Consider the following 26,797-nt stretch of genomic DNA (forward strand, 5'->3'; position numbering starts at 1 on the left):
GAAATTTCCCAGGTAAATTGCATATTTATGTGTGTGTAAGATTTTGAGAAAATGAGTTTCAGCCATTTTTGAATAAAAAATTGAAAATGTACTATCCTCCTGGTTTAAAAAGAAAAGAAAATCTTGCATCCATTTTGAACAGTTCTCATGCCCACCCAACAAATTGCATAAAATAGCAAATAATCCCTTCCCCCCGAAGTCAACATTGCAGTCCAAGGTAAATTATATCAGAAACATTGAAAGTTCATGTGTAACTAGTAATACCTTGATTAAATTGCAGTCACTATATTAAACTATTATTATTATTATGTATTACTCTGTTTGCAGTACATTAAAAAGATGCATCGTCTGTAAAAACCTTTCTCTTAGGAGATTACAATTTAAAAACCATTACACAGAAAGGCAGGTGGGTGCTTCATGAGAGAGGATTTTTGTAACACAGGAAGAGCTTCTGCATATTGCTGTGGGACAAGGACGAATGGATAATGAAAAATATTGGTAATTTTGTTAGGAATTATTGTCTTGTGTATATAAAGGAGTTACCACTGAACAGTCAATGTCTGTGCAATGGAAATGTATTCCAAATAAAAGATTCCATATATGATTAATCTAGGTAGAGAAAATAGCACTGGTACAAAGCACAATATGTTTGTGTATTGCTTTTCAGTAGTTTATTGAATACTGTCACTGCTTACCACAATATTTTTACCCAGCAACTAAAGAATGAATTGTCTCTGAGTTTATGGTATTTGTGTTAAATATAAAGCCAGGTTTTTGGATGGAAGTGTTTGAGGGACAGAAAGTGGATGGTACACAGCTGTAATTAGTTTGCAGGAGTGCTTAATTGGTCTGGAGACAGAGTTCAGAAGAACTGTGCAGAAGAGCAGCTTCAGAACTGCCAGTTGTGCTGAAGGAGGCACCTTCTGACCTGGTTAGGTCATAGTTCAGAAAGCATAAAGTCTACAATGCTTAGACAATTTTTTCTCGTTGCTTAATAAAAATTCAGAATTTTCTGTAGGCAGCCCAGGATGGTGCTTTGTAATTTTTCAACAGACTGAACAAGAACCTGTAGTGGATATACTTTTCACTCAGGGTAAAATTCACCCATGTGCTGATGGCCAGCACAATATCTATGTCCCATTGAAGCATTCAAAATAATAGTGCTTAAGTGGCGCGCTAGACCTCGTCCTCGTCATCTGGGTATAGGGTTGAATTTCACCTTGCTGAGTCCTCATGCACATAACTATTATTTTGAAAGCCTAACAGTAATTAACTTCTTTTTCCAAACACCACAATGAAAGCAGGCTTTTCCAGAGGCTGATGCACTGAACGCATGTGTTTCTGCATTCTGAAAATTTAGCATAGATATTTTAAATTATATCCGTTTACTATGGATATTACAGTATGCTATTTTCCCATAGAGGATACTTAAAAAGAAATGGTGCAGAAATGGTTTGCCTTGTAGCTTCAGAGATTATTTATTAATGACCCATTTATCTTCTAATGTTCTTCTTATGGTAAAGAGCTCCAATATGTTCAGAATAATAACTTGTAAATTCAAAACCAAGTTATTAGAGATATAGAACTATTTTTTGAAAATGATACTCTTAAGTTTCCTTAAGTTTCTTTGTTGTCCTCATGCAATACTATGGACAATGTATGTATTAAACTGATGCTGTCCTCATCAGTCACCATACAAAGAACATTATATTCATATAATTTAAAATATCTATGCTAAACTTTCAGAATGCAGAAACACATGCATTCAGCATATGAGCTTCATGTGCCAGAACTTTTTGCCTTGAATTCAATCAGCTGGCCTTCAGGTGGGAAACTGGGAACAAGGAACTCAAGAACTATTACAAGAGAAGCCCTGAGAAATAGAGGAGTAGTATGATCTCTAGAGAGGCAGTGTGTATAATTTGATTCCCAGAGAATGGGCAGTACAAGGGCTGAGTTGGGCCTACCTGAGTGTTGAAAGAAATGCTAAGCTTAGGTAAGATTATATGCATGTAGATGTTTTGTGGTTTTAACCCTTTTTGCTCTGCTGGCAATATTTCTATGGATAAATAAATAATACTTTGTTTTGCAGAAACTGGTCAGTGTCATTGCTTTTACCCACTACTTACAGATCCCAAAGGAAGTATATAGTAGGGCCCAAAGACAGTTGGACCTGATGAGGACTTGTAAACAGTAGTGCTGTAACCAGGAGACTCAGTATGGTAAGTCATGGGATTCAACTTTGAAAGAAATGCAGAAGTTTTCTAATGCAGGACTGTCACTTATCAGGGTGCTCATGTAGAGATTGAGAGAGCAAAGGTATATCTAACCTTGGAACTCTGTGATGTTTTACATCCATTCTGCACTCACTTTCCACAGCTCAAATGATTACAGAGAGGAGAATTAGACCGTTTATGTTTGGTGTGAGGTATATATTTTTGATGGAAGTGTCTAACTTCCATCAACAGCTCCCCTTTAAAAATAAATATATTGAAAGTGCTTGTTTTAACAATATGTTCATGAAATTGTTGGGCTTAATCCATCATTGTTCTGATTGAATTATATTTGTTATTTCAGGGCATGTTTTTCCTCTCCTACCACTGTAACCTAAACAGTTTACCATGTTTTCAGATTGCCTTTTTCAATGCCACTGTAGTGGTATCTCTCTGCCCCTATAGACGAGAGCTCTGTTTCCTCTATTTACTGCTGTTTGACCTTCATATAATATAGTTCAATACAGATTAGAATTGGCCTGGGGACTTTATTTTACTTCTACTCAGTTTCCTTTGTAAAATAATTTTGGTGTGGTTGGGAGAGTAAATCTCTTGGAATTGATTTGTATCACAGTTAACTTTTTGTTCAAGATAGCAAGACTCACTCACCTTGCAGGATATTATAGCAAGACATAGGATTCAAATGTCCTCTTGCCCTATTTATTCATTTATAGTTGAAATTCATCTTGCTGCAAAGGATTAACACAAGGCCTATGCACCAGCAAAATCCCTTTTAATCCCTCAAAATAGATCTCAAGCAGGACTTAAGTGGTACATAGATTTTGTAAAAAGAAAAGGAGTACTTGTGGCACCTTAGAGACTAACCAATTTATTTGAGCATGAGCTTTCGTGAGCTACAGCTCACTTAGCTCACGAAAGCTCATGCTCAAATAAATTGGTTAGTCTCTAAGGTGCCACAAGTACTCCTTTTCTTTTTACGGCTACAGACTAACACGGCTGTTACTCTGAAACCTGTCATAGATTTTGTGTTAGCCCTATGCACCAAAGTGAATTTTATCCATAAGTGAATAAACATGGCAAGAGTTTTAGCACTGTAATATGTACAAGAAGCTACATATCAACTCCAAGTCAAAGTACCTTGATGTTTAATGTATATTTTTGATACAAGGCCAGTTCTTATAAATAATTATTTAAAAGAGTATGCAATGGGCTTGACATAATCCATCATATCTTTTCAGCCTGCAGTCATATTGCCTTGGGCTGTGATTTTGATATGTCTCTCTGCTGGAGAGTAAAGCTACAGTACTCTCTGTGTGAGCCTCATCTGTTCCCAGCCTCACATCACAGTGCATGATTTCCAGGGAAAGGAAGACAGCACTTGCTGTTTCTGGCACACCCAGTAGATCAATGGCTGACAATTTTTCCATTTAGTTCAAAAAGAATTTATTGGCAGCACAAGCGATATAAATTTGCCAAAGTACAAGAGAAAGACAGATCACTCAGACCTGTCAGAGGCAGGTATGACACACCAAGGATAAGTTTCCATACCGTGTTTGGGTTTGATCTCCTGAGGTCCTGTCTCATTATTGACCATTCACAATCCAGTGGAAGGTTGCTACATAATGTAAAGTTCTTGTGCACAAGATGTACACATCGGCTTCCCAAATTTACACACACAAATCAGCTCTCCAATTATTTGATGTGTGTGCTTCCTCAGCCTCTCTGCTTCTGCTACTATCAGATGGCTTTAAAGAATACATCCTCCACAACCTTAAAGGTGAGGCATGTTTGTTTGTGCAGGCAGGATAAAGGAGTAATGTCTCCTTTAAGAATATTCCCCAGCCCTTTCAATATTTGGCATGAGTGAAAAGCATCACCTGTGCAGGTGGGCTTGCCAGTGGAAGTCAGGTAAACTATTGGCCCCTGTGCAGCTAGGGAAGTGTGGCAGGGCCCTGGTTGCTCCTGCCTCTGCTCAAGTCTACAAGCAGCCCAGAGACCTTTATGCTGTAAACCACCCTGGGCAGTTTATTTACAATGTTGGTTCCCTCCACTCTTGTATACTATACAGCCTTACTCCTGTGTTCTTAGGGAGCCCTCAGCTCCTGAAGCAAGCAGGGAAGAGCAATCTCTCTATCTGCTTCCTTCCTCTTCCTCTTTGTGTTCTCTGCTTAATGGCTTAATTAACCTTCCAGCTTTCCTTCATCCATCAATTAAACACAGTTCTTCTTAATAAAGTCTGTTCTGCAGTAATTAATTGGCGCTGCAGTGACCAGAGTGCTGGCCTTGCTGCTATTGTCCAGCACTGTGTTACAGGAAGGTAGTGTTTATGCTAAGAAGTACAGCTGATTGCTTGGATCAGAGATCTCATTGAGATTGGATGTGAATAAACCCTTCAGTTAACGTATCAGTCAGGATAAATTAGTCACAAGCCCCCACCTTGGGTACATAGCCTGTTTTTGTCTTAAACCTATAAGTTTTGAATTGAGTGTGAAGAGGGGTTTTGCTGTGTATTGTTTCTGTTAGGGGGAGGAAAGAGGAGGAGGCGGAACAGAGAGAGAGAGGAAGAGGCAAAAAGTAAGAAAGCCAAGCAGTGCACTGTGCTCAGTGTGACCCCAGAAAAAGCTAGGGAGGGAAATTTTGGGTCTGGCGGTGGCTAAAGAGGCTTGGGGATATGATATTGCTCCTTTTGTTCTTGGTTCCTCTTGCATTCAGAGAAGCAGGACTTTGTTCATTTCTTGTACATAAACAAGACTGAATGAAAGAAAAAAAAATAGAGTCCATCAATTTATGTTCCCAGTCTGTTAGCCTTCAGATGAGAAGAGGGTGGTGGAATCTCAGCAATGAGACACGTACCAACTGTGTAGGGGAGGGGACTGATGGCAGCCCTCAACTTGGTGGAAATGATTAATGAAGGATCATGATCTGCACTGTACAAGTTATTGCTGGATAATTCCTAGATGACTTAAGTTACTACAGTTGCAGCCCAATTAAACTACATACCTTGCATCTTGTCTGTTTCCTGAGTGTCGAGGATAATGGACCTTTGCCCTATTTCCCGCCACCAACCATCCCACTGTTTTTTTTTCTTAGGATTCCTCCCTCAATTTCATCTTCATGTATCTGTTGTTGCTGGCCCTCCCCCTTTTGTTGCTCATAGAACAGAAATTTCCCATCAAAGTTTGGAGGATTCTCCTTTAAAAAAAAAAAAAAGCTATCCAGATCTTCCCCTCCCCCACTAAGAGCTATATGAAAAATTAGGGTTGTTGTCCTGTAAACTGAACACCCTTTCTTTCTCACCCTGACTCTCACTCCTGTACAAAATAAGTCAGAAAAAAATTATTTCAGCTGCACTGTTATGTGATAGTGATTCAGAGACTGAAGATTTGCAAAAATGAATGTAAAGGTTTTAAAGTTCCTACAAAGTGTATATATCTACTACCTTGCATACATCTCATTGTAATGATATGTACTTTACAATTTTCTGTGCTTTATCAGTCAAATTGTGAGAGTATGAAGAATTAGCCTATATTTTTGACAACACATCTTTCCATAAGTAGAGCTTGCTGTTAAAGCAAAGGGGTATGATGCGCTTGATATTGTCAAGGCATTAATTCAGACTCCTGATCAAGACCAGTTCTTTGCAGATAATCATGCTTGTGCTTTTTTTGTTCCAATTTGGCTTCAGATTTCTTTGTGACACTCGGATTTGGACCTATCAACCTTGATGTGGTCCTTTAAAATGATGTATGATAACATTGTAAGTAAAGAGCATTTGCATGGTATTTGTCCTTAAAAAAATTAGTTTGAGAGATAACTTCTTAGTTCAATAGAATTAATAAATTAGACAGATTACTTATTAGTATCCATGGCATTCTTGAATCAGTAGCTGATAAATCTTTCTCTCAATTATATTTTCACCAGGAAGATGCCTAAAAGTGAATCTTTTACATACACACACACATACACACACACACACAATCAGATTACATTAGCTTGAATGCATAGGGATGATATGAAGTTCCTGCTCATTTTCAGCAATGCCTAATAAATTTTTATAACAGATGCATGGACAGTAAAATCCTTGAAGGTGTCCAATGACATCTGAGTTATTCCACTGTCTTACAAGGAGGTCCACTCCTAGTTTTGTCGGACTACAAAAAGCAATACAAGTCAATGTCCAAATTTTCCAGGGATAAGAAAAGAGTCAGGAAGAGTCAAGAGTCTGGACTGTTGGTTTATCCATTCTGTATATAAATCATCTTGAGATACAGTTAATATGACAGATTCTCTCTGGTCACAATTTTGCTTCTGTGGCTGTGGAACTAGTAAAATATCTGAGAGCAGTTATGTACAGTGGACTTCATTCTTACACTGCTACCCAAGCCTGGTTCTTTCCCAGGACATCTAGTCTGACTCTGCCTTGCCTACAAGGAAACAGAGGAAGCCTGTGAGTATGAAAAGTTACCTTTTTCAATGTTCTAGGTCAGGTGCTTGACTGAATAACTCCTGTTCATCAGGGGAGACAATTAAATGGGCTGTGCAGGCAGGACAATATTATTTTGGGGCCTCCTCCAGTGATATTCTTAGTAGTTAAATTGCCATATATAGTAATAAGGCTCTCTGGAGTCAGATTCCATCCCTGGGGAAAGGTGAAGCCGCTGTTATATAATGCTACAAATCAGTAGTGGGAAATGATCTAGGCATCATTTAAGGCATCATCACTTATAGCTTCAAGGTAAGACTTATGTGAGACTTATATAGCACACAGACTTTATGTGTAGGGCTGGCTGGAATACAATTCTGTTTCACAAAAAAACCAACAAGGTTTTGAAATGTGTTTTCATTTTGATACGGAACAAAAATGTGACCTTTCAAAAGGTCACATGAAATACAAGGAAAACAGAGCCCTGCCTCAGAATAGTCAATAGCTTGTGGGTTGGGCCACAAGTGTGTGGTTTGGGAAACTAGGGTTCAAGTCCCTGAGCTGACTCAGGTACCTCAGAGCATAGACTTGAGCCTTGTTTCCCACATTGCAGCTAAGTGTATCAACCTCTTGGATCCCCCACAGCCAGGCCAGTCCCCTTGTCACCAGACTATTGGTTATTCAGAGTGGGATGTTCCTGTCACAGAAATTCCATTTTGGACCTGAGATAATTTTCATCAAAATTGATACATTTTCACAACACAATTTGGTTTTCATGGAAAAAGTTTCATCAAAAATTCTTTGATCAGCTCTTCTTGTGTATGGGGCTGTACAAACACAGAACAAAAAGTTGGTCCTTGCCCCAAAGTGATTATAATCTGTACAATAGTGATTTGCACTCTTTATTAAATAATCAAGCACATAATAGCCATTCACCCGCTTTTTTGCTTTAAAAAAATCAGGCAACAATGACATTATTTACTGTTGCTGGTCATGGTCTGACTGGTATATGATATAAGCTTGAGTATATCCACAAGAAGTGGAAGATTGAACAAATGACCAGGGAGGAGTATAAAAAATATTGCTCAGGCATGCAGGAGTGAAATCAGGAAAGCCAAATCACACTTGGAGTTTTAGCTAGCAAGAGATGTTAAGAGTAACAAGAAGGGTTTCTTCAGGTATGTTAGCAACAAGAAGAAGGTCAAGGAAAGCGTTGGCCCCTTTCTGAATGAGGGAGACAACCGAGTCACAGAGTATGTGGAAAAAGCTAATGTACTCAATGCTATTTTTGCCTCTGTCTTCATGAACAAGGTCCCGCAGCACAATATGGGGAGGAGGTGACCAGCCCTCTGTGGAGAAAGAAATGGTTCAGGACTATTTAGAAAAGCTGGAAGAGCACAAGTCCTTGGGGCCGGATGCGCTGCATCCGAGGGTGCTAAAGGAGTTGGCTGATGTGATTGCAGAGCCATTGGCCATTATCTTTGAAAACACATGGTGATCGGGGGAGGTCCCGGATGACTGGAAAAAGGCTAATGTAGTGCTCATCTTTTAAAAAGGGAAGAAGGAGGATCAGGGGAACTACAGGCCAGTCAGCCTCACCTAAATCCCTGGAAAAATCATGGAGCAAGTCCTCAAGGAATTAATTCTGAAGCACTTAGAAGAGAGAAAGTGATCAGGAACAGTCAGCATGGATTCACCAAGGGCAAGTCATGCCTGACTAACCTAATTACCTTCTAGGATGAGATAACTGGCTCTGTGGATGAGGGAAAAGCAGTGGACATGTTACTTCTGGACGTTAGTAAAGCTTTTGATATGGGCTCCCACAGTATTCTTGCCAGGAAGTTAAAGAAGTATGGGCTGGATGAATGGACTATAAGGGGGATAGAAAGCTGGCTAGATCATTGGGCTCAACGGATAATGATCAATGACTCCATGGCTCCAGTTGGCAGCCAGTATCATGCAGAGTGCCCCAAGGGTCGGTCCTGGGGCCAGTTTTGTTCAATATCTTCATTAATGATCTGGAGGATGGTGTGGATTGCACCCTCAGCTAGTTTGCAGATGACACTAAACTGGGATGAGTAGTAGATAAGCTGGAAGGTAGGGATAGGATACAGAGGGACCTAGCCAAATTTAGAGGATTGGGCCAAAAGAAATCTGATAAGGTTCAAGAAGGACAAGTGCAGAGTACTGCACTTAGGACGGAAGAATCCAATGCACCGCTACAGACTAGGGACCGAATGGCTAGGCAGCAGTTCTGCAGAAAAGGACCTAGGGGTTACAATGGATGAGAAGCTGGATATGAGTCAACAGTGTGCCCTTGTTGCCAAGAAGGCTAATGGCATTTTGGGCTGTATAAGCAGGAGCACTGCCAGCAGATCAAGGTACGTGATCATTCCCCTCTATTCCACATTGGTGAGGCCTCATCTGGAGTACTGTGTCCAGTTTTGGGCCCCACACTACAGTAAGGATGTGGAAAAATTGGAACGAGTCCAGCAAAGGGCAAGAAAAATGATTAGGGGGCTGGAGCACATGACTTATGAGGAGAGGCTGAGGGAACTGGGATTATTTCGTCTGCAGGAGAGAAGAATGAGGGGGAATTTGATAGCTGCTTTCACTCACCCGAAAGGGGTTCCAAAGAGAATGGATCTAGACTGTTCTCAGTGGTAGCAGATGACAGAACGAGGACTAATGGTCTCAAGTTGCAGTGGGGGAGGTTTAGGTTGGATATTAGGAAAACCTTTTTCACTCGGAGGGTGGTGAAACACTGGAATGCGTTACCTAGGGAGGTGGTGGAATCTCCTTCCTTAGATATTTTTAAGGTCAGGCTTGACAAAGCCCTGGCTGGGATGATTTAGTTGGGGATTGGTCCTGCTTTGAGCAGGGGGTTGAAATAGATGACCTCCTGAGGTCCCTTCCAACCCTGATATTCTATGATATCTAACAAACATAGCAATGCTGTGGTGTCAGGTAAGCAAAAGGGTTGAACCATGGAATACTGATTTCAAAAATGTCATTCATTATCTTTGCCAGCAGTGTCACTAGTGCTTTTTTCACCTTCCATGGTGGATCAGTGATTTAATTGATGTCCCTAAGTGGTAAAGTTAGCTACATCTGCATATACTTTTGTGCCATAATTGGAGAGGGTGTGACAAGCATAAACTTTCCTGTCAGGCTACTAGGAGAATAATGGAAATATTTGCCTAATAGGGCTACAGGAAGCTATGAGAAAACAACTGTAGAATCAGTGCAGCATGAATATACACTAATTAACACAATTGGAACTATTCAAGTTCTAAGTACATATTTAGGCACCTAAATGTAATATTTTCAAAACCATGTAACTAACTTCAGTGCTCCTAAATCACTTAGGCACTTGTGAAAATGTGATCTTCATGCTCCAAGCACAACTTTTTTTTTAAAAAAAAGGTCCCTGTTTGGCTTTTTTCAGGATGAAAATAATTGTCATAATCAGAATTTGATACTCCACTAATATCACTGTAGAACAATAACACATACCTCTACCACTTAGCCTGATTTCTCTTTTTCAGAATTTTCATCTGTAGTAACAGCATTGGCTACAACCATGTTTTTTTTCTACACAGCATAAATATAGTTGTGTACACCAGCGATTACGTGTATCACCGGCTCCTCTTAATATAACAGTTCTTCTTGTTTCAAATGAGTGGTGTTGATACCGTTAGGTAGTTGGTTGGAATTCCTAGAGGCTAGTTCTGCATGCACTTACACTTTCATGTTGTCCGGTTGACTCTTATGGTACTATGCATAGGACTAAATATACACAAGTGAAGAAGAGTCTTCCAGGATATAGTCTAAAATATAAAAAAAACCTGATAAGAAGAGAGTCCCTAAAATCAGACATTGCTTTCATAATGGGGATATTGCAAGCAGAGCAGCCTTGTATGCTGTAGTAGCATGGAGACAGCAAGTGGACAACAGTATCTGCAATTTGCAAACAACAAACACAGCAATTCTGTGACCATAGCAGCATGTAAAAAGTAAATGAAATAAGAAAGATGAAATGAGAGCATGAGTGCAGCAGTTCCAATTTTGTTAATTAGTCTGTATTCATGCTTCAGTGATGCTGCAATTATGCTACCTCATCCTCCTGTAGCCCTATTGTGCAAATGCTGCCATTACGCTCCTAGTAGCACATAAAATGGTGCATGATATGAGCTACCTACAGAGATGTCATTACAATTGTGTCAATTTAACAGTATGCTTTTTAAAATTTATAATTATTTGCCTGCACAGAGAAGCTATTTGTGAACCTATTACCAGTCTTTTTGAAGTTAACTTGGTGATTTCCTTTGTATTATTTTTAACACCTGCCACTAAAGTTCATATTATTGCAAACATCTAGTTATAATGCTTTATTATAACAAACACAGCCTCTCTGTTCATTTAATAATATAACTTTTAATATAGATTTTAATTTTAGTTATGGTATTTTTAATGCTTTCCAATTAAATCATATTGAAGTAGAACTCTGAAAACAACAAAAGAACCAGGAAGCATCAGAAAATTTACAGCCCTGTGCAGTGCAAAATAGTAAGACATGTTATGCATCTTGATCTTACTGCATTAAGGCACCAGTGCTCTTTTTACTGCAATGACAAAGCTTGCATTGACTCCAGTGGTTAAGAATCATGCCCTAAATGCTTTAAGCCAGTGGTTCTCAAACTAGGGCCACCGCCTGTTCAGGGAAAGCCCCTGGTGGGCCGGGCCAGTTTGTTTACTTGCCACATCCGCAGGTTTCACTGATTGCGGCTCCCACTGGCTGTGGTTCGGCACTCCAGGCCAATGGGGGCCGTGAGAAGCGGTGTGGGCCACTTCCCACAACTGGAGTTGTTCCTAAGTTGGCACTCCAAGGAAGAAGTCAGAGAAAGGAAGAGGAACTCCATAAATTCAGACTGTTCACCTGTGCTGAAAGTGAACCATGATGAGGGTACGTGACTCTGGAGAAAGAAACAAAGAAAAATGTCAGTCATGATAAACAGGAAGAGGGGACCCAACTGCCTTGCAAGTTACATTTTAGAGAGTATAATCTGTCAACATCATTCAGACTCACTGTTGTAAATGAGACATTCAGCACTATCTGCACTAAGCAGTCTTTTTTTCTGTAATAATGCTTCCGGTGCTGAAGATGCACTCAAAGTAAATGCCAGATGGTCAATAAGTCAGGTTGAGAAGTGTAATTTTTGTCAGACCTGTCAACAGCTGGCATCAGTGAAGGAACTTCGTTGATACCCACAGAAATTTCATCATGGAAATATCTTTCCACTGATCTCAAAGCAGACTAAGACAGTGTGAATTCCAACCCAAAATAGAATTTGTTTAAAAATAGCATAGACATATATTATTTTGGGGCTATCAGGCTCATTCTGCTAAATAGTTTAGAACACTCTGAAGAGAATACCCCTTTTCACTCCTTTACATAACAAGTAAATAGTCATCAAAGCACAAAGGTGGGAAGTTATGAGTAAAAGTCATGACAGCAGAGCACTGCATCAAAATATCACCTTCAATGAGCAGGAGAGATTTGGGTTAGGAAACCCAAATTAAAAGGTCTACAGCCCTGACCTAAACTAGCATATTAAAGAATCACCACTTTCTACAAGGCAGATGATGTAAGCTTGAGTATCTATGTGAGTCCTTGAGTGCATAGCAAGGATCAGGGATACAACAATGTTCCCCATTTTTTGTGAAAAAAATATTGGAAACATGTCCCTTTTTTCATCAAAAATTTTGAAATGCAATATTTTTCAACCAGCTGTAGACCTAGTAGTATTTACATTTTGGGGTGAATGATCCATATCATTAGATACTGATCCCTTTGGCCTACTTATCACTTTTTCTAGACACTCCAAAAAGAGTGGTAACATGCTGTCATAAATATAAAGGGAAGGGTAAACATCTTTAAATCCCTCCTGGCCAGAGGAAAAACCCTTTCACCTGTAAAGGGTTAAGAAGCTAAGACAATCTCACTAGCACCTGACCCAAATGACCAATGAGGAGACAAGATACTTTCAAAGCTGGAGGGGGGGAAACAAAAGGTTCTCTCTGTCTGTGTTGTTTTTTTGCCGGGACCAGAGCAGGAATGCAGGTCAGAACTCCTGTAAAGGGTTAATAAGCAATCTAGTTAGATATGTGTTAGATTCTGTTTTGTTTAAATGGCTGATAAAATAAGTTGTGCTGAATGGAATGTATATTCCTGTCTTTGTGTCTTTTTGTAACTTAAGGTTTTGTCTAGAGGGATTCTCTGTGTTTTGAATGTGATTACCCTGTAAGGTATTTACCAGCTTGATTTTACAGAGGTGATTCTTTTACTTTTTCTTTAATTAAAATTCTTCTTTTAAGAACCTGATTGCTTTTTCATTGTTCTTAAGATCCAAGGGTTTGGGTCTGTGTTCACCTATGCAAATTGGTGAGGATTTTTATCAAGCCTTCCCCAGGAAAGGGGGTGTAGGGCTTGGGGGGATTTTGGGGGGAAAGACGTTTTCAAGTGGGCTCTTTCCCTGTTATATTTGTTAGACGCTTGGTGGTGGCAGCAAAAAAGTCCAGGGACAAGAGGTAGAATAGTTTGTACCTTGGGGAAGTTTTAACCTAAGCTGGTAAGAATAAGCTTAGGGGGTCTTTCATGTAGGTCCCCACATCTGTACCCTAGAGTTCAGAGTGGGGAAGGAACCTTGACACACGCCTACACTCAGATGGAGCATATAGGCAAAGAAAAAAATCTAGGAAATCTGACCAAAAAAGTTCAAAAAGTCTTATTACATTTTAAGGCATTCTCATTTAAAAATTAGAAATATGTAGACTTCATGAACTATTTTTCACCTCAAATATGAACATGTGCGGTGAGACGCTGGTGGATAAATTATTGAAACAAATAGGCATATAATCCAAAAAAGAAACATTTAAAAACATAACATATATATATATATATTCAGATGAATGACCTGTTCAATACTTTAATTTTATCCAGACAAATATCCAATAACACAGTTCTGACTCATACTAAGTTTGTGTTTTGTTGGTTGAATATGATAATATTTCCTATAATACTTGTTTCTACAATTTTTCAGAACTACCATAAAAAGGTCAGTCCCCAGGAACGGGAAATTTATTGCTAAAATTAAAGTTCCAGGTTTGAAGGAATCAGGATTCATCTCTTTGCATAGCAATATCAATAAATTAATAGTGTTCTAAGTGAAAAAAGCATGTTCAAATGGATTTATGGTTTCATTACTGCAGCAATTTTCATTGATCTTTCTTAAAAAGGTAGTTGACATCATATATAATGAGAATTATGTGCTATCCAAAGTATAGAGTTTTGACTTTGTGTTGATCTTAGCTCTATAACTTTGTCTTCAAGGCCGAAAAAAAAGAGCAATAATTAAAGGAAAGCACACATTTTCATCCATTTGTACTAGAAAAGGGCAGCTGCCAATCATTAGAAAATCGTAGAAGTTTGTAGGACTGATCCTTGAGTTCAGCATCTCTAAGGATTAGATCTCACCTGACTTTGATACCATCAATGCCACGGATCTGGTTTTTGCACTCAATTAGTTTTTGAAAATAGGATGGTTCGGTGCCCTTGATACATGTGTGTATTTGGCTCAAATCAGCAAAGAATTGAAAAAAATCACTTGCGGATGGAGACATCCCCAGCTGGATGGATTGTTCTCACTGATCCATAAAGAGGTTTTTATGCCACATGTGTAGAGTCTGGAAAAATTTCCAGATTTGTTTGAAAAACGGTCAGGTGCTCATCAACATCAGCTCTATTCAATATTCAAAAATACAAGCACAGTCCCAATAGCTTTCCCCCTGTAGCAACTGTGCTAGCAGCATGTCTGAACTGGAAGTAACTATTGTGTGCATTTGCAGATAGGCAGGGATAGTGTGTATATTTGTGTAAGTGTAAGTAACTTGCACTGTTGTGTTTTCGTACTATAAATTAGGTTTTGTATGAATAGAACTCTCAAAACAGAGAAGATAATGATTCCTAACATCCCGTTTGCTTTTTTGACTGCCACTGCACACTGCGTGGACGTCTTTAGAGAACTATCCACGATGACTCCAAAATCTTTCTCCTGATTAGTTGTAGCTAAATTAGCCCCCATCGTATTGTATGGATAGTTGGGATCATTGTTTCCAATATGCATTACTTTATATTTATCCACATTAAATTGAATTTGCCATTTTGTTGCCCAATCACTTAGTTTTGTGAGATCTTTTTGAAGTTTGAAGTGCTTTGGTCTTAACTATCTTGAGCAGTTTAGTATCATCTGCAAACTTTGCCACCTCACTGTTTACCCCTTTCTCCAGATCATTTATGAATAAGTTGAATAGGATTGGTCCTAGGACTGACCCTTGGGGAACACCACTAGTTAACCCCCTCCATTCTGAAAATTTACCATTTATTTCTACCCTTTGTTCCCTGTCTTTTAACTAGTTCTCAATCCATGAAAGGATCTTCCATCCTATCCCATGACAGCTTAATTTATGTAAGAGCCTTTGGTGAGGGACCTTGTCAAAGGCTTTCTGGAAATCTAAGTACACTATGTCCACTGGATCCCCCTTGTCCACCTGTTTTTTTGACCTCTACAAAGAACTCTAATAGTTTAGTAAGACATGATTTCCCTTTGCAGAAACCATGTTGACTTTTGCCTAACAATTTATGTTCTTCTATGTGTCTGACAATTTTCTTCTTTACTGTTGTTTCAACTAATTTGCTCGGTACTGACATTAGACTTACTGGTCTGTTATTGCCAGGATCACCTCTAGAGCCCTTTTTAAATATTGGCATTACATTTGCTATCTTCCAGTCATGTTATGCTAGCCCCAGGAGAATAATAGTGTTTGGGGTGTCACAACTCATTCTCTGTTGATTTTGAACATTTCAGATCACCATTGTACTGCCCTATGCCAGCTCAGCTCTGCTGGCTGGCACATTGGGAATGGAACCAAATTCCCATCTATTCCCTATCTTTCTATCTCCATCCCCTGCCCAGTTGTGCAGGGGAAAAGAGTACTAGGCATACACCCATAGGCATACATGCTCTCCCCAACATGCCTTGCAGCCAAGAGGCAGGGAGTGGGAAGGTGGTTTGTGATCCCTTATTTCCCAGGATGACTGCATAGGGTTGGCCCATTGTTCTCCCTAATTTTAATATACTAATTGAATGTGTTTAAGATTATTTAAGAAATATTGAGAGAGCAGTTTTAATGTTGAGAAGTTGAAGTTAGTTAAATCTAGAAACACCAGAATTTAGCTGAAGCCCAGAAAGGTTGTTTCAACTCATTTTCCCCAAGAATGATACATAGAGTCTTAAACTGAATAAGCTAGAAGTAGCTAGCTAGAATCCACCAGAGAGTTTGTGGATAAAAAAATATTTAGCATTTTATAGTGCTTTATATGCCCATATCACTATACAGACTCTAATTAATAAGGTATTTTCTTGTGCAATTAAGGGAAGAGATGTATGTAATTAAAATAACTAACTAAAATTACTTATATTAAATGACAGTCCAGTGTATTAAAAATAAAGAGTACAAATTAACACATATTGCTTGTAAATTAAAATTTACTAAATAAGGCAAAGGCGAATTTGATTATCTGAGTACTGATTCTTCCTAGAAATATTTTATTAGAGTAAATGCTATCCATATTGTTATATAAAGCTTTGTAAAGACTAGAAGTAATTCTTTAAATGCTTCAGACAGAGTAGAATAACAATTTCATATCTAATTATCAAAATCGATTACATAAAGGAGAGCTAATTAAGTTAATTTCAATACAGAATTACTACCTAGAGATAATTTTGAGCAGAGAGACTAAAATATGTTTAGTTTTTATTTTAAAAATGATACACACAAAAAGGCATCTTTCTGACATTCTCAGTGATTTTGACATAAATTAAAAAGACATATAATCAGAGTAATCAGATTAAGCCCAGTCCACCAACACACCAATTCCCAACAAATCCATTACTCGGGTATATTTTGTTATACTTCTGTTTCACTGCATAATAACAAAGAATAATGATGCCTTGAAAATGCTCTACTGTCTGGGGCAGTGACCCAGACTGCTCACAATATCAGGCAGTGTTCTGAGTGTCTTTATGAGGAGCTTGTAGAGGATATTTTTTTTCACCCAGATTACAGAGTTGCTCTGTAGAGACTACTTAACCCCAAGGCTGAAATAGTTTCCCAGACACCAGTGTACCCTGGCTGCCTGGAGTAGGACCAAAAGGCCTTGTCGTAGCCCCATACAGATGACATCTGCTTTTAATGTGTTCACTGAGCATGGCTTGTCTGATATATTTTAGCAAATCTGCCTTTTTTTAGCAGTCTAAGAGATGTCAGTTCTAGAGGGAATATAGCAGAGTTGGGCGGTCCACAGTTGCTTGCTCATATATAAAAAATCCCCAGAATGTGGTGTTTTATTGCAGCATAAAAAGATGCAATATGACTGTATGAAGGTCCTTGTTCGGCGGTTGGTTGGTAGGGTAACATCACCTAGTGATAGAGTCTTAGGTCCATGACTTGCAGAGGGTTGTTGGTAGGGAACCTCCCTGGTCCGTTTCCTATCTCCCTCACCCCGTGATTGTTCCAAAGTCACTGTATGGGTGAATGGTGCCCACTCACCATAAGGCACATGCTGGTGGCTGTGTATAGCATGGCAGCTCTCTTCCTCTTTTGAGCAGCGGCTGCCTCCTCCTACGGTATGGCCCACGCAGTCCTGGTGCATTCCCCTGCTGGGGTAGTCCTGACAAAACCAAGGGGATTAACCAAGTCCAGGGTTTGTATGAGGGGGAGAGGGGAATGTTTCCCTCTCAGGCTTTCCCTGTAGTAGGTCCTCCCCTCCCTTATGGAGGAACCTTTTGGCAGTCATTGTGGGGAGAGATTCTGCCTTTCTCTTTGCTGGCGCTGCAGGTAGCAGATCTGCTCTTTTCCTTGGTCTGCCACCAAAGGAGCTGCTTCCCTGCCCTTTAACTCTCCCTTCAGTTGGTGCATTTTCTACAGGTATGGTGGGGCGGGGCTGGCTGAGACCAGCATAGTTCCTTAACTTCTTGTTGCCCAGTGTGGGATTTGTACACGCTGTCACAGACTGCAATGGAATTCATTTTTAGACTAACTGTACTGCTTGCATGAACTCGCTATACCTGGTTGTTTTGAAATGAAACCTCTGTCTTATTTACTGAAGTCCCATAGAGATGAACTCTCTTCTTGACCTGATGTTCCAGAACCTTCATCCTCTTTTCTTTCATATCCCACCCTAAGAGAAATTATTTCAATCAAGCCTATAAAGCTCAGATTTCCCTTCAGTGAAAAAGTATTACAAACCAAGGAAGAACTTTGTGCAACTTTCATGACGTGTGCCTTGTTATGCAAAATAACCCTCATTCCCAACAGTGGTTACCATTACTCATCATATGTGCCTTAATTCTGATCTCACTCTGTTGTAAATGAAGAGAAACTCCACTGAAATTAGTGTAAAATGGTGAATGGAAGAAGAAGAGAATTGGGCACTTATGTCCTTAATTCAGGGCAGAGCCTTCACACCCTTCATTGTGTGAGTGTTCTTTACTAGAGCGGGCTGAAACTTGGAATTTTCAGTTCATTGGAATTTTTGGCTGTCATAAGATATACAAACCCCACACTGGGCTCAAAGGGATTAAAAGGCAATGTTGGGAACAGGTAGCTCTGCCCCTGCTAATCTGCCATGCATGCTCCTACTGTAAGAGCCGATCAAATGGAGCTTAGAAGCCCGGGCAAAGGGTGGTAGACAGGCTGCAGGAGAGGTGATTTCTTCCCAGGAGGTTATATGGAGGGTTGAGTCTCAGAGGGGAGCAGAGCAGTTAAGGCTCCTAGGCAGAGCCTTCTCTAACTGCCACTCCCTTTGAGAACCTGCAGGGGGTGCTTTTTATTAAGTGAGTGACTGGTTGGACGATAGGGGTTATGACCCAAACTGAAGTGATCTATAGATAAGAAGTGGCCCAGGGCAGCAGACTTGGATTAGCTGCAGGGAAGACCCTGCCAGTGTTGTTTCCCACAGAATGCTGGGCTGGAATCAAGTGCAGAGGGAGGGCCTGGGTCTCCTTACCCACACCCCCTTCGGGGCCGAGGCCTTCCGAGCACCCTATCACATTGACATTTCAAAATTTGGTTTCATTCAGATATGGAACAAAACCAAGAATTAAAAACAAAAGGAAAATTGGAAACCCAACATGAAATATAGTTCCCAGGACCCTAGTGACTGCTGAGTGAAATTGTCATGATTCTAGTTATTTCCAGTGCTGCTCGTCAGTGAATAGCAGTCCACCGTGTGAGGCTCACCCAAAATCAGGGACACTGGAAGCCATAGGCTCACTGTCCCCAGGGCAGTCTACATAGTAGCACTGACCTAGACCTGCTGACCCTGGAAGTCCAGGCTCCCCATCAGCCCACTGGGTAAACTGGCAGAAAACTTTCAAAGCAACATTTCTGATGGGACCTTGTCTATGGTTCAGTGAGAGTTTGGCAAATCCAATACATTGTGTGAAATGTTCTGGGTTTCACAAACGGACATTTTCTTGATTAAACCCCATTTTGTCAGAAAATTCCCAACCAGATCTACTCCTTATTCATAGAGTAGAACCTCAAACAATACAAACACCAGAGCTACAGACTGACCCATCAACCGGACACCATGCGAAACTGGAAGTAACCAATCAGGCAGCAGCAGAGACCAGGGGGAAAAAAAATATTGTACTGTGCCTTGCAACTTAAAAGTAGGCACATCTGGGCTGCCTGTTCCCACCCCACCCCCACTTACAGCAAAACACTGCCCAACACAGCTGGAATCAGCAGACGAGGAGCAGCACTGGGGTCTGCGCTGCTCTCCCACAGCCAGGAGGGAGTTTGAACTGCACTTTTTCAGTGTTATAAACATTTCAGAGTTACGGACTATCTTCATTTCCAAGGTGTCCATAACTCTGAGGTCCTACTGTATAACTAGTTTCTTGCCTTCAGTGGGACTTCTCATATAGGTAAGGATTCCTCTTGCAAGTAAAAGATGCAGAGTCAGGCTCTCCGATCATAAGGTCTTCTGACCCTGTGATTTATTTATCTATCTACCAACACTTATGGGCAGCTATTTTTTCCTATTAGCACATAGTAACATTTCAGGACTAAGTGTAATGTATGTCTAGTGTTCAATAGAGTCACATTAGGAGGTCTTTGCTGATAAAATAAACTATTGTACACTGTATTAATGGCACCAGCCTGTCTACTGTTTGTGACTGCCACCCAAGTTTTTCTAAAGTGCAGATTGTTAACCATGAGAATTGTAATCCAACAGTTAAGACTTCTAGGTTTACAAAGTCTCTTAGCGTTATTTTTGTCCAACTATTTCATTATTGTTGAAATTAACTGTATTATTACTGTGACTACAGTTCAAGCCCACCTTCTTCAGTGTTAAATTATACTGTTTCATGTATTATTATTTAATTAAAACACACTCAGTGTAAACTATAGCAGTTCTTAAAGAATCTATACTCTGTCTTTGAACATGAGAAGACAGTTCTGAATCCACTTTTTTTCTCACAGATAATATTTAGTTGGTACTCTTTTGAATGCTATAGTATATTTGTCTTTCATCCACCTACCTTAGAATGTCTTTTTTTATATAAAATTTTATTTCATTTTGTGGGAAACTGGAATAGTTTGTCTTAGAATCTGACATGGTTTGATGTATGGTAACTTGATATAAGGAGCTATTGCAACTTAACAACATTAGGCTGTATTGCAGTTGTTCTTCCTAAGTGTCGTCATGCTCTACTCCATAAATCAGCCCCATTTAAATTCTGTGAAGAAGCAGTAATTTGTCTTGCTGAAAAATGATCTCACATTGGCTTATATTTTCCGGCATTAGCCATACATTCATCTGATGCATGTCAAAACCGGTCCCTAAGTGTTTTGCAAACTATCTACAATAGTTAAGATGCGAAATCACAGCACTGGATGAATAATCTTTGAATGACAGTGGAGTAGCCCCTAGGGAAATCAGCATTAAAATATATTTTAAACTGCTTTATGATACTGATATTGGAACTGCATATTCTTATTCACAATTCTTCTAAAAAGAATGATTGTTATAAGCAACCAACAGTAAATAACTATTTGAAAAAGTAGACATGAAAATAAAATCCTACCAGTTACTGAATCTGCAGGTGCAAGCATCTGATTTAGGAGTATTCCTTTAGATTAAGCCATAGGTATTCTGAAATTTTCCTCTTAAATGCAATTTACCTCGCCAAAGAACCATTATTTCCTATATGTTTGATCAAATAGATTGCATGTTATGTATATGTGACACCAAACACGCTCCACTGCTCACTGTAAGGAGTTTGCTGCATTCTTGCTTTTGAACTTTGTAAAGATACAACTAGCATACCTTGGATGCAGCTGTAATTTAACACTGTCTCATACACATCTTATTCTCCACCTCAGCCACTGACTATCTCTCTCAGTCATGTAGATACCACTTCTCTTAACTGATATTTCTAAAGTAAAATACAAGGAGAAAAATCCAGAAAAAATAATAAAAACCAATTTTAAAAAAGCCTTTGAAGGTCATTTTTAAGCAACTAACATGAAAGAGAATTTAAAGCAGCTCCCCAACATACCCGCATCTTGGCAGGTAAGTTACCCTTGTTTTGCACACTGATTGAATGTCTTCAATAGAGTGGTCCACTTAAACCAGTGGATTTTGCACCCTGTGTTTTCACTCTTCTTTTCCCCCCACACAGTGCCCCTCTGACAACTTTCCACAGTCCCTACTAATACCAGACGTCGAACATTCAAATCTGTGATGTTTGAGTTTGAAATTAGGCAAAACAAGATCACTTATCTGTACCACAATATAAATGTTCATCACAATTTGATTTGCGATGGATCTGAGCTGCCAAGATTAGACCAGGATCCAAATCTTGAACACCCAAAAGTTTGGAAGTGTTTTAGAACTTTAATCTGTCCCATTGTAGGGATAGATGCCAAGTGCAAAATTCATCTGTAGGTCCAGATTCTATATTCTCTAAAACTCACTTATGTACAGATTTGCAATTTTGTTCTGGACCCACCCATCTCAAAGTCTGATTCTTCTTATTTGAATTTAATTTATCTCTTATGTTGTGGTTTATCATTAATGTCTCACAGTAAAAACATTTCAAAAGCATGATTATAACTATAGATGCACAGAAAATAAGGAGAGATGAGCCAAAGGGTGCATTGTGGGTGTGAGATACCTCCATATGATTGTGGGCAAGTTTGTGCTTCCCTGGTATAATTTCTGGATGACACAAAGCCACCAAGTGCATTGAAGTCAGGTAAAAGAATACTATGCTGTTACATCTGTAAAATTACCTTTCTGAATAAGGTTGTAAATGTATTTACTTTATATATTTAATTAGATTTATAAAAGATTAACACAAAAGGCACTTATTCAAATTCTAGACACCTCTAACAAAGGCTACAAAGGACAAATCGTAAAGATGGCAGCTGACAACTAACCCCACCTGCCACCAGGAATCATCCTGCCACCAACAAAGATCCCTCCCCCTGCAATACTTTCTACCCTGATACAAGGCAAGCATCAACCTACATCATGTAAGTTGATAGTCTTTCCAGCATGCCCAGAGGTAAAGTAATATTACATACTGTCCCTTCTTTTTAAAACTTCTGATCGTGCACAGTTGTGAATGTGGTGATATTCCTTACTGCCTCAGAACAAATGTAAACAGTTGGGGATTTATTTAATAAAGATAGATTTTTTTAAAAAGAAAATGCTTTTAAAAAAGTGGCAATAGACTGTTTCTTGACTTAAAGCAAACTTTGAAACGATCTTTATTCACTGAAGGTTATAAAAACACTTCCATAACAGATGAAGGAAGAGTAATGTTCTGCATGTGTCAGTAAATATCTTGGAACTCCAGTGAATTGACTGGAATTAAAGATAGACACACTGATTATAAACAGTGTAACTCCTAAATGTACCAAATAATATATATTGTCAGCTGTTTCAGGACTTCTTTCACCATCCTATTCCGAACCATGAAGTAACTGTTTGGGTAAAGAGTAACTTCTGTTTACAGTTATCCATTAGACACAATATGAGGGAAAACAGTACAATAGAGTGACTATAACTATTTTGCACTGTATCCAGAATATAAAGTAGCTAAAGATAATACAATTTAATAGGAAACAAATGTACAGATTTCTATAAACTGTGTTAAATTCCTTCTATCATAAGCTTATTTGAATTTATTACAAACATTAGAGGGAGCAGTTTCCAAAGAAAAAGCCTTCTGAAAGTGTCTATAAAATCTCTGTAGAATGGATATAGATTGGAGCAGTGTCTGTGGAAGAACAATGCTTACAAGATCTAGGTTTCCAGTCCTGCAAAAAGAATGACTGCAGCGTACCTGAAGTGGGGGGAATGTTGTCTGGGCTTGCCGAAGGAAGTCAGCAGTGCTTTATGATGAGTGGGTCGGGGGGCGACACAAGATCAGAAGCTGCTGCAAAAGGTGAGCAGTGGTCAGCTTTGTAGCACTGACTCACTCCCGAGGAATGTGAGGTCAGAAGGTATAAAGGAGCAAGTCCTGGGCCAGGGATCAGCAACCTTTGGCATGTGGCCCGCCAGGGTAAGCCCTCTGGTGGGCCGGGCTGGTTTCTTTACCAGCAGCATCTGCAGGTTCGGCCGATTGCAGCTCCCACTGGCCGCGGTTTGCCGCTCCTGGTCAATGGGGGCTGCGGGAAATGGCACGGGCCACAGGACGTGGTTGCCACAACTTCTCGCAGTCCCATTGGCCTGGAGCAGCGAACTGCGGCCAGTGAGAGCTGCAATCGGCTGAACCTGCGGATGTGGCAGGTAAACAAAGTGGCCCGGCCCACCAAGGGGCTTACCCTGGCTGGCCGCATGCCAAAGGTTGCTGAGCTCAGCCCTAGGCATTGGTAGCCCTTTCTCCACGCAGCAGGGAAGGCACCCAGTGACCAGATAAATGTCATGGTAAATGACTTAAAAGGAGGTGCTGGATAAAGGAACAGAAAGGGGGAGGGAGGTTGGTGTGGCAGGGAGCCAACTCCCTCTGCCCCCCCCTCATCCGTATAGCCCACCTTAACCCTCCTATGGGGAGGGTGGGTGGTAAGGCCCAAGCCATGGGTTGGCTGGGGGACCTACATGGATTTGCCTGCACTGTACACTTTATCTGCTGGGTAGTCCCAGACATCTGCAGCCTGATTAAAATCCATATCAAGTGTCTCCTGTCCTTCTTTCGGTGTAGCCACACAAAGGCATAAGTGGACCCCTCCATGCACACGGTTTTCTCTGAAGGATAAGAGCTTAAACAGGGATTTAAATCTGATCCACCACTGGAATAATGCAGAGGGCCTTAGGGTTTGGTTTTCTTCTCACATTAGTTTTGCATTACTTGCTCCATTGACTTCATTGAAGTTGCTTCTGATTTACATCAGTGTAAATGAGAGGAGAACCAGGCCCTAAGGGTATGTCTACACTGCAATTAAACACCCACAGCTGGCCTGTGTCAGTTGATTCAGGCTAAGGGACTCAGGCTAATTAGCTGTTTAATTCTGGTGTAGACGTTTGGGCTGGAGGCTGAGCTCTGGGACCCTTCCCCCTGGTGGAGTGTCCATGAACTCAGGCTCCAGCCTGATCCCAAAAGTCTACACCACAATTAAATAGCCCCGCAAGCCCTGTGAGCATAATTCAGCTGACACAAGCCAGCCACCGGTTTTCAATTGCAGTGTAGATATAGATTCTGTAGCACTTTATACAGATTCTGTAGAATCATGTTTCCTTTTGGCAGGGACATCCTTTCCCAGATTCATTTTCTTCAGTAGGGATCTCTTGATCCATTCTTCGTTTGCTTTATTCTAGGCATGTTCTTCGAAAATGGGGAATGTCTATACTACAGTGGCTACAGCAACATAACTACAGCACTGCAGATGTGCAGAAGTATAGACATTTCCTACCTTGACAAAAGATTTTTTTTCTTGTTATTGTAGGTAATCCACCTCTCCAAGGTGCATCTTCAGTGTGGGTTAGGTTAACCCATCTACAGCGCACAGAGTGCAGAATGTTTCACTTAGAGCCCTAAGTGATGTAGCTAGGTTGACCTAAATTTTACGTGTAGACCAGGCCATAGTAAGCCATGAGTCCCTCTGGAGAAGATGCGAAACAAGACTCTGTTAATATATACATCGGATAGTAGCTATAAGTTCAGTTTTTGAAAAATAACTGAACTGAGTATGGAAGAAAAAGATTAATGTTGTTGTTCTTTAAATAAAAAATGTATTTTGTGTTCCAAGTAAAAGCTCTATTATGGATATTGTTAATGACTAGTTCTGAATTGATATTTACTGAAAAGTGAAGAAATGTAACAGTTATGTCTTTCTCAACAGGAGTCCAAGGTTATGTCTTAGCTTTAATGGGTGTGACTTTAGGGGAAGTTAAATAAATATTGTATTATTCTGGTGAAGTCAAAAACATTTTGCAATAAAAAATAAAAGTCCCTAACCTAATACAGAAATTGAATAAGAACTATCTGGACTCTGAAGGACAATAAAAGTCAGAACATTTCTATCTGCCTGATTTCACTTGACTGTTTGTTTTGCTTATTACCAGGCAATTAGTTAAGATTATAAATTGATAACTGGAGTTCGTGTTTGTCACTATTCTCTCTTTCATCATCTTTAGATTTGATTACTGTTTAGCATGAAAGACATTCTTCTTCTTATAATACTTATCTTTTAATAGCAATTTCTACTTGAAGATCTCCAGTGCTTTACAAAGAAAATATGTATCTTTGCCTTCATTTTACAGGGTTTTTTTTCCACACACCTTTCTATTTCTAAAAGTTGCTTAAAGCACAGTTTAAAGATTTCTTCCTAGAAGGATGACAGTAAGGAAGAGGAGCAGAAGGGTGAACAGACTGCCAGCCACAGATGGAATTCATTTCAATAAAATGTGCAAAACATCATAGGACCCATATATAGTTAAGGAAGGGAAAATCCAAATAATTATTATAATTTATATTCTAGGAGATATAAACTGAAAACATTTCTTGAGGAAACAAATACATTGAGACCAGATACATGGATGGGGATAGGTAAATTCAGCTAATTAATCTTGTTACACAAAACCAAAATCATTAGAAGAAGCTTTCAGTCTGATCTCTGTGATCTTTAGCTAGAGTAAATCCTTTATAAATATGTGGGCTCACGCCTAAGCAAATATATGTATTGTAATCCTCAACAAAGTGATATCCCATCTTTCTCACCTTGTTTTCCTATATCCTCTTTCCTATATCCTCTTTTCACCTATATCCTCTTTTGAAATGGGCAGAAAGAATATCATCTCGAAGGATTTTTCATCACACTATAAAATGAGACACCGTAAACATAACAAATCTTGCCATTTGATACTCATTAAATGTTAATAATAGTCTAATTTGTTTAAAGCACAGGTCTAAAAGGAAATAAAACAGTGTTGGCATGAGGAAGTTTTGTATTCTGTAAATACCATTTCTGCCAAGGATAGGAAAGAGGTGAGTGGAAAGAGAAAGGGTCATTGGGCTAGAGTCACAAAAGGACTTAGGTGCTGTATGCCATGTCTGGTGCCTAAATCCTAGAATCAGGCCCCACTGGGATTCATAAAATCCCGCTCAGCTGCCCTTGAATCCTGTAGGTGCCGACATTTGCTCAGCTCCTATTGTTAAGCAGGTTTCAGTAAGAGTTCCCTAAATACTTGTGTGTCTCCCTCTGATCGTGTGCACTGCAGCTCCATGTCAGGCATCCAGACACCTAAGTCCCAGTGTGATGAATGAACTAGAGAAAGGAAGATGTTTATCTGACTAACTTGCCTATGGGGCCCAATCTGTTAAGCATGGTCAGACCTTGCTTACTAGATAAGTCACCTGTAGGCAAGCTTACACAAAATGGCCAGAACAGGACTACCTCCCTCCTAACTTTTAGCCCAATGGTTAGGGTATTCACCTAGGACATCGGAGAGACATGGTTAAAATCCCCCCTCCAGCTGAGGGGAAGAAGGTATTTGAAG

This window comes from Natator depressus, chromosome 1 (genome assembly GCF_965152275.1).
Source record: "Natator depressus isolate rNatDep1 chromosome 1, rNatDep2.hap1, whole genome shotgun sequence".
In the NCBI taxonomy this organism is placed as follows: Eukaryota; Metazoa; Chordata; order Testudines; family Cheloniidae; genus Natator; species Natator depressus.